The sequence below is a fragment of the Orycteropus afer genome, unplaced genomic scaffold (genome assembly GCF_000298275.1).
Source record: "Orycteropus afer afer isolate SDZICR_OR568_19922 unplaced genomic scaffold, OryAfe1.0 scaffold00004, whole genome shotgun sequence".
In the NCBI taxonomy this organism is placed as follows: Eukaryota; Metazoa; Chordata; class Mammalia; order Tubulidentata; family Orycteropodidae; genus Orycteropus; species Orycteropus afer.
In genome coordinates this window covers 30,105,950-30,118,288 of record NW_006921591.1, presented here as the reverse complement: position 1 = coordinate 30,118,288, position 12,339 = coordinate 30,105,950, and the positions used below count along the sequence as shown (strand labels likewise).

At 39.7% G+C, this 12,339-nt stretch overlaps 1 pseudogene; it reads left to right on the top strand.

The window, feature by feature from the left end:
• Window positions 1-9,154: 9,154 nt before the first annotated feature.
• Window positions 9,155-12,339, top strand: part of LOC122149735 — an 11,229-nt pseudogene continuing 8,044 nt past the window's right edge.

Sequence of the window (12,339 nt, the reverse complement as noted above, 5' to 3'; positions counted from 1 at the left end):
CTGTCAGAGTAACTGATAGTCCACAGCTCCATTCATTTCCTACTCAGTGTTTCCATTCAGGTTCTTCCACTACTTGTTGCATATTCTATCCACTTCTGTGTACTTCCTTTCATAGCTCTGGGCTCCAGGATTATCTTCTGTATTTCTATAAATTGGTTGTTCTTTTCTTTGTTGAAGAGGGTCTATGTAGCTTGTCTGCCTATTCCATTATCTTACTGGAAGTCCCTTCTTACCTACTTTTGTCATTTTATCAGAAGGGACCATTCCCTGGAGAAAGATATGCTTGGTTAAGTGGAGGTTCAGCAAAAAAGTGGAAGGCCCTCAGTGAGATATATTGACACAGTGGCTGCAACAATGGGCTCAAGTACAGCAAGGATTGTGAGGCTGGCTTAAGGCTAGGCAGTGTTTAGTTCTGTTGTACATAGTGTCAATATGAATTGGAGCTGAGTCAATGGCACCTACCAACAAAAGACTTTAAAACATATTAAACATGTACAAAAAATTAAAGGAAAACATGAAAAATTAAGCAAACAAAATCAGAAAAGTGAGATATATAAAAGTATAATTAAAAAAAAAAACATTAAAAAATAAAGAAGAAAAAAGAAAAGACTAAGGGATTCAAAAAGCATCAACTTTTCTTCAGTCTTCCATAATCATTGTGTAGCTCTCACAAGTTTATGAGATGATTGAAAATACTATAGATTAGGTAACATACATCTTACTGTACAAGGAGATATTTTTCCTCCTTAGTACTTGAAAGAGGTCTTTTGTAGCAGATTGGCCGAATGCAGTATGTTGTCTAATGTCTTGACTGCTGCTTCCATTGATGTTGATGGTAGAACCAAATAATATGTAGTATTTGACAACTTCAAACTTTTCTCCATTTATCATAATGCTGCTTATTCATCCAGTTGTGAGGATTTTCATTTTCTTTATCTTGAGGTGTAATCCATACCACAGACTTTAGTCTTCAAACTTCATTAGTAAGTGCTTCAAGTCATCCTCACTTTCCACAAGCAAAGTTGTGTCATCTGTAGAGTTCAAGTTATTAATGAGTCTTCCTCCAATCCTGATGCCACATTCTTCTTCATATAGACAGCTTCTTGGATTATTTGCTAAGCATAAGGATTGAATAAGCATGTCAAAAGGATACAATCCTCTGATACTCCCTTCTTGATTTTAAATCATGATGTATCTACCCCCTTGTTCTATTCAAATGACAGCCTCCTGGTCTATGTACAGGTTCCTCATGAGTACAATTAAGTGTTCTGGAATTCCCATTCTTCTAAATCTTATCCATAATTTGTTATGATCCACACAATTGAATGCTTTTGTATAGTTAATAAAACACAAGTAAATATCTTTGTGGTATTCTTTGCTTTCAGCCAAGATCCATCTGACATCAGCAATGATATCACTCATTCAACATCCTATTCTGAATCCAGTTTGCATTTCTGGAAGTTTGTTGTTAATGTACTGCCGCAACCATTTTTTAAATATCTTCAGTAAGATTTTACTTGTGTGTAATATTAATGATATTGTTCTATAATTTCCACATTCTGTGGGATCACCTGTCTTTGGAATGGGTACAAATATGGATCTCTTTCAGTCAGTTGGCCAGGTAGCTGGTTTCCAAATCTCTTGGCATAGCCAAATGAGTGCCTCCGGCATGGCATCCATTTGTTGAAATATCTCAATGGGTATTTTGTCAATTCCTGGAGTCTTGTTTTTCCCCAATTCCTACAGTGGACCTTGAAATTCTTCCTTCAGTCCCATTGGTTCATGATCATATGCTTCCTCCTGAAATGGATGACCATCAACCAATTCTGTTTAGTAAATCACTTTATGTATTCTATCCATCTTCTTTTGATGTTTCCTGCATCATTCAATATATTGCCCATAAAAACTTTCAAGATTGCAACTCGAGGCTTAATTTTTTTTTTTAGTTCTTTCAGCTTGATAAATGCCAGGCATGATCTTCCCTTTTGATTTTCTAACTCCAGGTCTTTGCAAAATTCATTATAATAATTGACTTTGTCTTCTTAAGCTGTTCTTTGAAATCTTCTGTTCAGTTCTTGTATTTTATCATCTCTTCTATTTACTTTGGGTACTTTCTGTTCAAGGGCAAGTTTCAGAGTCTCTTCTGACATCCATTTTGGTCTTTTCTTCCTTTCCTGTTTTTTACTGACCTTTTGCTTTCTTCAATGATGATGTTCTTGATGTCATCCCACAATTCTTCTGGTTTTTTGTCATCGGTGTTCAATACATCAAATCTATTCTTTAAATGGTCTCTCAATTCAGGAGGGATATAATAAAGGTCATATTTTATCTCTAGTGGAATCCTTTTAATTGCCTTCAGCTTCAACTTGAACTTGCATATGAGCAGTTGATGATCTGTTCCACAGTCAGCTCCAGATTTTGTTTTGGCTGGAAATATTGAGCTTTATGGTCTATTTTCACAGATGTAGTCAATCTGATTCCTGTGTACTCCATCTAGTGAAATCCATGTATATAGCCACCATTTATGTTGTTGAAAAAAAAAGTTGTTTGCAATGAATAAGCCATTGGTCTTGAAAAGAATTCTATCATGGGATCTATAGCATTATTTCTGTTACCAAGGCCATATTTTCCAAATACCTGTGATTCTTCTTTGTTTCCAACTTTTGCATTCCAATCATCAGTGATAATTGACACATCCTGATTGCATGTTTGGTGAATTTCAGACTGAAGAAGTTGGTAAACATTTTCAACTTCCTCACCTTTGGCTTTGGTGATTGGTGTGTAAATTTGAATAATAGTAGCATTAACTCATCTTCCTTGTAGGTGTATGGATATATTATCACTGAAAGCATTGTACTTCAGGATATATCTTGGTACATTCTTCATGATGATAAATGCTACACCATTCCTCTTGAAGTTGTTGTTCCTGGCATGGTAGATCATATGATTGTCTGATTCAAAATTGCCAAAAACAGTCCATTTCAGCTCACTAATGCCTACGATATTGATCTTTATGTGTTCCATTTCCTTTTTAACAACTTCAAATTTTCCTAAATTCACATTTCGGACATTTCATGTTCCAATTTTTAATGATTGTTTGTAGCTTCTTATTCTCATCTTAACCCATGCCACCTCAGCAAATGGAGGTCCCAAAATCTTTACTCTATCCATTCCACAACATTAAAGTTGGCTCTACTCTGAGGACCAGCACTCCCCCAGTCATAATTTAAATGCCTTCTGACCTTGAGAGGATCATCTTCTGGCAGTATATCAGACAACGTTTCAGGGCTATTCATAAAATTTTCCTAAAATATATCAGACAGTGTTTCACCACTATTCATAAGGTTTTCACTGGCCAATTATTTGAGAGGTAGATGGCCTCTTCCTTCTTCTGAATCTGTCTTAGTCTGGAAGCTCCGCTGAAATCTGTTCACCATGAGTAACCCTCCTGGCATTTGAAACACCAGTAGCATAGCCTGCAGCCTCACAGCAACATGCAAGCCACCACAGTACAACAAACTCCACTCACTTCCTGGTCTCCCTCAAACTGCTCCAAACCTATTGTCAGCTCGTTACCTTCCTGGTCTCCCTCAGGCTGGTCCAAACCTTCCATACCAGCTTCCTTCCTTCTTTCCTTCAACATTCTAGAAAGGTGTGGAAAGACCAGTCACTAATATTATATGGAAAGGAAAGAGACCTTGGATAAGAAAAGCATAGTTGAAGAACAAAGTAGGAGGTCTAACATTCTTGGATCTCAAAACATAATATACAGTAACAGTAGTCAAAATAGCCTGAACTGCTGAAGAGCAAAAATATCTCCTTGAAGACTAAGGTGCATCTGACACAAGCCAAGGTATTTTCAATCATCTCATATGCATGTGAGAGCTGGACAATGAATAAGAAAGACTGAAGAAGAGTTTATGCTTTTCAGTTGTGGTGCTGGCAAAGGATACTGGAAGTACCATGGATTGCCAAATTAACTAACAAATCTGACCTGAAAGAAGTACAGCTGGAATGCTCCTTGGGAGTGAGAATGGCCAGAGTTCATCTTACCTACTTTGGTCCTGTTGTCTGAAGAGACAATTCCTTGAAGAAGGATGTCATGCTTGATAAAGTGAAGAATCAATGAAAAAGAGGAAGGCCCTAAACAAGATGGATTGACACAGTAGCTGCAGCAGTGGGCCCGGGTATAGTAGGGATCATGAGCCTGGCACAGAACCGGGTAGTGTTTCATTCTGTTGTACATAAGATCTCTATGAGTTGGAGATGACTTGACCACACATTACAACAAAAAACAACAGGGCCAAGCAAAATACCACCTGAAAGCAAAACAAATGAAAATAAAAACAACTAAAGATCAATATTTCTTATGACTATAGGTACAAAAAAAAAATCCTTAATAAAATATTAGCAAAAGATATTAAAAAGCATATTAAAAGAATTATACACTAGGGCTAAGTGGGATATAGGCCAGAATGGGAAGGTTGTTCAACATAACAAGTCAATGCAATATACCACAAATTAATTCAACAAATAATAGAAAACCATATATGGTCATCTCAATCGATGCAGAAATAGTATTTCCCAACACCATTTCATGATTAAAAAATAAGCTAATACACTATTCTAAATAAAAGATAATTTCCTGAATATGTAAAGGCATTTGATTAAATACCCATAACTAACATCATTGTTATTCTTGTTAGGTGTGGTAGAGTTGTTTCCAACTCAGAGCCACCCTTATGTACAACAGACCCTAACACTGCTGGGCCATGAACTATTCTCACAATCCTTACTACACTTGAGCCCATTGTTGCAGCCACTGTGTCAATCCATCTCACTGAGGGTCTCCCCTTTTTCACTTTCCTCCACTTTACCAAGCATGCCATCCTTCTCCAGGGAATTGTTCCTTCTGACAACATGACTGAAGTAGGTGAGATGAAGTCTGGCCATTACTGCTTGCAAGGAGCATTCTAGCTTCCCTTGTAGCAGAAAAGATTTGTTCATTCTTCTGGCAGTCCATGGTATTTTAAGTATTCTTTGCCAACACCACAATTCAAAAGCATTAACTCTTCTTTGGTCTTCCTTATTCATTTTCTACCTTTTACATGCATAAGGGCTGTTCGAAAATACCGTAACTTGAGTTAGGTTCATCTTAGTTTTCCAAGTGACCTCTTTGCTCTTCAACCCTTTAAAGAGGTCTTTTTTTTTTTCTTTAGAGCAATTAACCACTGTGCCACCAGAGCTCCTCACCACAGGTATAAGGGTTAGGATTGACATCTATTTTTTATTTTAAGAGTTGTTTTACATTCAACATTATGTGTACATTTAGTTTCACTCCCCATTTATGATGGCCAACCCTAACCCAGTCTCCTCCCCTCCCTACCCAGTAACTCTCCCCCTGTGACCCTCATAGTTACGCACAACTGTTTGTCCTGCATTTCCTCCATGTGAATGTTGCCCTTCTGGTACCCCTTGGTCAAATGCTCCAAAGGATGCATTTCCATAGACTATGAGGGTGCATCACCCTGGGTTGCATGGTCTGTATGTACATCTTGTTTGCTATAGGGTTGAAAGCCAGCCCTTGGGAGTGAGCTTTATTCCAGGCCCAGAATGTATCCCAGGATCATAGTATTGGGGGTCTCACCAGACTCCATCCAACCGTAATTCTTGTCTTTATTGAATTTTTGGATTTTGTTCCACATTTTTCCTCCCACTCTATCCAGGATCTCCAGATTTGATCCTTTCCTGAGTGGTTGGCATTGGTAGCCAGGCACCATCTAGTTCTTCTGGTCTCAAGGACCATCATGTCCTAGGGCTGATTGCTTCCAAATGGCTTATTTATTTATTTATTTATTTATTTTTTCCCCACTCTTCTATGTTTCTGATTCCTGGAGACCATTAGGTGCATCTTAGATGGCTGCTTGAAAGCTTTTAGGAGCCCAGTCGCTATTCACCAATGTAGAATGAGGAACGAAGCTTTTAAGTATTTTGTTGTGCTAATTGAGTCTGGTGACCCCCAGTATGATGGTCCTGAGATAGTAAATTCATCGGATCTCTCTCCCACAGTGTCTATGAGTTTGTGAGGGATTAGTCTGTGTCTGACTTCTATTGTTTCTGTAAGGATTTTGTATCACTGGTATCTGTGCCAGATTAGCCTGTGCTGAATCTATCCTTGGTCTAGAGTATACTCCTGTTCACTGACCCCCATCTGATACTCAAAGGTGTTCATGTGTTTATCTGTAGCCTGGTGTTTGGTGTTAATAGTAATGCAGTATTGTGGACACACTGGTTGGTATTAGCATCTGTTGTCTAATTTCTATGTGCACAATTAGGTGTCCTCCTTTTCCTAATGTTATCATGGGTGGTCACAGACTCTTTGCATACATCCCACTTTAAAGAATTCTTATACAGATTGGCCAGTGCAATACCACATCTGATTTCTTTGCTGCTGCTTCCATGGTTGTTGATTGTAGATTCATGTAATATGAAATCTTTGACAACTTTGATTTTTTTTTTTTTAATTTATCATGATGCTACTATTGGTCCAGTTGTAAAGGATTTTTATTTTATTTATATTGAGGAGTAATCCATACTGCAGACTATAGTCTTTGATCTTCAAATGCTTCAAGTCATCCTCACTTTTAGCAAGCAATGTTGTATCACCTTGCATACTGCAGATTTTTAATGAGTCTTCCTCCAATCCTAATGCCACATTGTTCTTCATATTGTCTAGCTTCTTGTATTATTTGCTCAGCATACAGATGGAATAAATGTGGTGAATTGATACAGCCCAAACAAATCCTTATTGATTTTCAAACCTACAGTATCTTCTTGTTATGCTTGAATTGCAGCCTCTTAGTCTATGTACAATTTCCTCATGAGCACAATTAAGTATTCTGGAATTCTCATTCTTCTCAATGTTATTCACAATTTGTTATGATCCACACAGTTGAACACATTTGCTTAGTCAATAAAACACAAGTAAATATCTTTCTCATATTCTTTGCTTTGAACCAAGCTCCATCTGACATCAACAAAGATATCTCTTATTCCATATCCTCTTCTGAACCCAGTTTCCATTTCTGGAAGTTCTCTGTCAATATATATATATTTGCTTTTTTAGAGAACCCAGCCTAACACATTTGGTACTGGGAGTGGCTTTAGAGAGATAAAATCATAAGGATGGGTTTCCTGAAATGGTTCTCACTGATTCTGTTTGGGTTCTCCAATATGATTAATTATAAAGGCACTGGTGACTATGCCTACATTAGTAAAGAGGGCCTTGCTAATCTGTGGCATAAGGTGGCAACATTGATATGCAAAATAGCACCACCAATAGATCAAGTATTTTTGAGAGGTGAAGCTCTGGGTGATTGCATGTATACTTTTCTGCAATTTTTTCAGCATGACAAATTTAAGGAAGCTGGCTGGTTGGTCCTACTTATGCTAGACAAAGTAGTCCAAGAGCAAGATGAGTTCAGGGTTGCTGAGTCACAGCTCAAGTGCCAGGTAAAAGATCTTAATGTTTCCAGTTGTTCCCTGAATGAAAGCATTATTTCTTCTCATAACAGAACTGATACTGCTGAAAACCAAACCCAGAGTCTTATTGTAAGGGTGGCTGAATTGCGAAGCCAAATAAATTGCCAACTGAGAATGGTGTCTGAAGTTAAGGTGAAGACATTGATTGGGGAAAAAAAAATGGGATCCTGAAACCTGAAATGGGGACATATGACAGACAGTCAGAAAGATGAGGATATGGAGCCTGTAAATTCTGTTGAATCCCTCCCATCTGAAAGGACTACTATAAAACCATTATCCCTTCTATCTCCCTTTTATGGGATTAACCCAAGTGTTCCTGATGGTTCATTTCCTGAGGTAGATGCCATGGAAGACATTACAGAATGTTCCCAGGAACTGCTGAAAGCACCCATTGTTGTTTCTAGACCTATAACTAAACATAAGTATAAGCAAGACCCAAAAGGTGAAATACAAAATGTGGCTAAGGAAGTAGAATGCTACACCTGAAAAGACTTACTTGGTTTTGCTAACATGTGCAGACAGAAACCCGGAGAATATGTGTGGGAATGGCTACACAGGGTATGGATAATGGTGCAAGGAATGTAACATTGGATTTGTCTGAGTTTATTGATTTAGGCACACTAAATATGGATTCTTTGCTCAATATTTCAGCTCAAGAGGTTATGAAAGGACCTAATTGTTTATTTGGTTGGCTTACGGAAGCATGGATTGTGTGGTGGCCTACCTTAAGTCAAGTTGAAATACCAGACCAGCCTTGGTATAATGTAGAAGAAGGTATCCAGAGGTTTAGGGAACATGGCTTGTAAGAATAGACTTATCAGATTAGGTCCCTACACCCAGAAATGTAGAACCCAGAGGACATAGCTTTTACCACTATGGTGAAGAACAAGGTTGTGAAGGGAGGCCCAGCATCCTTGAAGATGTGATTGCTATTTTACATAAGCCAGATTTGACAGTGGGAACTTCCCTAATTGAACTAAGACACTAAACTACGATGGGGCTGATTAGTTCCTGTGGTAATAGGGGACAAGTGACAGCAATTAATCAACAAAGACAAGGTGGGCATGGTTACCTTACTGGACAGCAGAGTTGAAACAGTCATCAAAATACTCTGACTCATGTGGAACTGTGGCATTGGCTACTTAGGCTTAGTGTTCCTAGTAATGGAATACATGGGAAGCTTAGTAAACATTTACTTGATCTGTACACCAAACCAAAACCAAACTCACTGCCTTCAAGTCGATTCCACCTCAGCGACCCCTCCTTGGATTTCTGAGCTATCCCAGGGGAAGTAGATTGCCCAGTGTTTCTTCTGAGAAGTGGCTGGTGGATTTGAACCATCAGACTTCTGGTAAACAGTCAGATGCTTTAGGGGCTACACCATCAGAGCTGTATACACAGAAAAATTCTAGGTCTAGAGTGAATCATGAGAATAAAGAGTCATGACCCCTCAATCAATTCCCAGACTTGAGTCAGATTATAGACCCACAACCCTTTGAATGAAGGGGGGGGGCGGGTCCCCTTGAGGAAGGCCCCCACTACATTGCCAAAAATTGACAATGTCAGTTTTTCTCCTAGCCTTCCCCAAAGGGATATGAGCCCTTTTAGAAGAATGATTGTTCACTCTGGAAAAGGAAATACTCCAACTTTGGAGGGATTACTGGATACTGACTCTGAAGTGACACTAATTCCAGGAGACCCAAAGTGTCACTGTGGCCCACGAGTCAGAGTCGGAGAATATGGAGGTCAAGTCTTTGATGGAGTCTTAGCTCAGGTACATCCCACAGTGGGTTCAGTGGGTCTGCAAACTCATCCTGTAGTGATATCCCCAGTTCCAGAATGCATAATTGGAATAGATATACTGAGATATTGGCAGAATTCCCACACTGGGCCATTGACATTTGGAGTAATGGCTATTATTTTAGGAAAAGCCAAATGGAAACCATTAGAACTGCCTCTACCTAGAAAAATAGTAAACCAAAAGCAATACTGCATAACTGAAGGGGTTGCAGAGATTATTGCCACCATCAAAGGCTTGAAGGATGAAGAGGTGGTGGTTCCCACCACATCCCCATTTAATTCACCTATTTGGCCTGTGCAAAACACAGATAGACCTTGGAGAATTACAGTGGATTATCATAAACTTAATCAGGTGGTGACTTGAATTGCAGCTGCTGTTCCTGATGTGGTTTCATTTCTTGATCAAATTAGTACATCTTCTGGTACTTGTTATGCAGCTATTGATCTGGCTAATGCCTTTTGCAGAATACCAATCTCAAAGGACCATCAGAAGCACTTTGCCTTCAGCTGGCAATGCCAACAATGTACTTTCACAGTGTATCCTCACAGGTATATCAATTTCCCATCACTATGTCATAATTTAGTCCATAGGGACCTTGATCACCTTTCCCTTTCACAAGACATCATGCTGTTCTATTATATTGATGACATTGTGCTGATTGGACATAGTAAGGAAGAAGTATCAATGACTCTAGACTTATCGGTGAGACATCTGTTTGCTAGATGGTGGGAAATTAACTCAATGAAAATTTAGGCACCTTCCACCTCAATGAAATTTCTAGGAGCCCAGTAGTGTGGGGCATTGTTCTGATTATATAGTACCACTCTGACAGGAACATAGACCACAAATGGGGTGGCCTTAACAAACAAAAGTTTATTCTCTTACAGTTTGGAAGCTTTAAGTCCCAGTTCAAAGTGCCAGGTTCTAGGAACTGAGCGAAACCCCTCAGCCTTGGGCTTCAGCACTACCTCCAGATTCTAGCCCATTAAAGCTAGTGGCTTTTCTTCACTCAGACAGCTGCTGGCTGCTGAGGCTGCTGAGCCCAAGGTTGACAAGTGAAAAGGCACAGTCCTGCTGTTAACAAACCATATGGCAAGCCATCAATTCAATTCTGTCGTAAGTCTCCAGATCAGCAGAGCATGGCAGGTTGCTGAACAGTGACATGGGTACATGCATGTCCCAAGTGTGCCATAAGTTAGAGACCATTCCCAATGCTGCTTCTTATATACAGGAAGCAGACCACACACCCAAAGCAGGTACTCAGCTGCTTGTGGCAGATCAAAACATGGAGCTGACTGCCAGTCTCATCATGGGGACTAACTACCACCCACTGCCCAGACACTCAACAAGGCCCAGCCAAGTTGACACACAAACATAACCACCACAGGCATATTGAGATATTCTTAACTAAAATGAAGGATAAGTTATTGTATATGGCTTCCAGAACAACTAAAAAGGAGGCACAATATCAGGTGGGTCTCTTGGATTTTAGAGGCAACATATTCCTTATTTGGGAGTGTTAATGATTCAGCCTAATTTTTAAGTAACTTGGAAAGCTGTCAGTTTTGAGTGGAGACCAGAACAACAGAAGGCTCTGCAACAGGTTCAGACTGTAATGCAAGCTGCTCTTCCAATTGGGCCACATGATCCAGCCAACCCAATGATGCTTGAAGTGTCTGTAGCGATAGAGATACTGTCTGGGTCTTTGGCAGGTCCCTATTGCTGAATCACAATGCACAACCTTGAGATTTTGGAGCTAAGTCCTGTCATCTTCTGCAGATAAATCCTCTCCTTTTGAGAAACAGCTTTTGGTTTGTTACTGGATTTAGTAGAGACTGAACACCTAACCATGGGCCACCAAGTCACCATAAGGCCTGAGCTGCCCATCATGAACTGGGTGTAGTCTGTCCCACAGACTCATAAACTTGGACATCCACAGCAGCATTCCACTATTAAATGGAGGTGGTATATAAGAGATAGGGCTAGGAGAGTTCTGGCAAGATGGCGGAATAGGCAGAAAGACTGCACAGACTGTCTTCAACAAAGAAAAGGGAAAGCAATTAACACAGACAAAGAAGATAATCTTAGACCCCTGATCCCTGAAGGGAAGGATATAGAAGTTGACTAAACCCCAACTATCAGAAGAATTTACGTGAAAATACCAAAAATGGAGACAGACGGAGCTGAGGGCTGGCAGCGATCCTGAGTGATCCTGATGGCACAGACAGCTTGGAGATTCCTGAGTGGTGGTAGGATCTAAGAATTAACCTAAAAATCACCCTGCTAGCCAGGGACTGCAAGCAGGACTGTTCACAGTGGTTGGGGAACAAACGGAGAAGGTGAAGAGAAAGGTGGGCTGAACTGTGGACTTTTGCTGGTCTGGAGGATGCTGCCATTTTCAAGGTTTAAAAAGAGGCTTGACTATTTTGGATATTTAAAGAGACAGCACTCTGGCTTATTCCTGGGGCTTAAGAACATGTTCTGCTTTCCAGCAACCCCAAGGACGCTCAGGACCTGTGAGACTGAAAAGGTACGAGATTCCTCTTGTTACTCTTATACCCCACACCCACTTGGTGAAGGGAGGTGTGGCCATCCCCCACTCCCACCTACCTTCTGGACCTACAGGTACCCCATCACAGTCTGTGTGCTCGGAAGGAGCCTGGGTGCCCTGCCCTGTCCTCCACCAATTTTTTTTCCTCTCTTTTTTTCTTTTTCTCGTTCTTTTCTTGTGGTGATTAGTTTGCTGGTATTTGTCTGTTTTAAAGAACTAATATTATTAATACTTTGTCCTTTTTATTATTATTCTTAATCTTCCCCTACAAGGTCCTAGTTTTCAGCATTTGTTCTTTTCCCTGTGCCTGGTTGAAATTATTTTTTTCTTTTTTCTTTTCCCCCTTTTTTCTTGCTATTAACTACTTTCCTTGTTTTTCCTTTTGCTTTTTTCCCATTTTTTTCTTCATTTATTATTCTCCTTCCCTACTGTCTTTTTTTCTTAG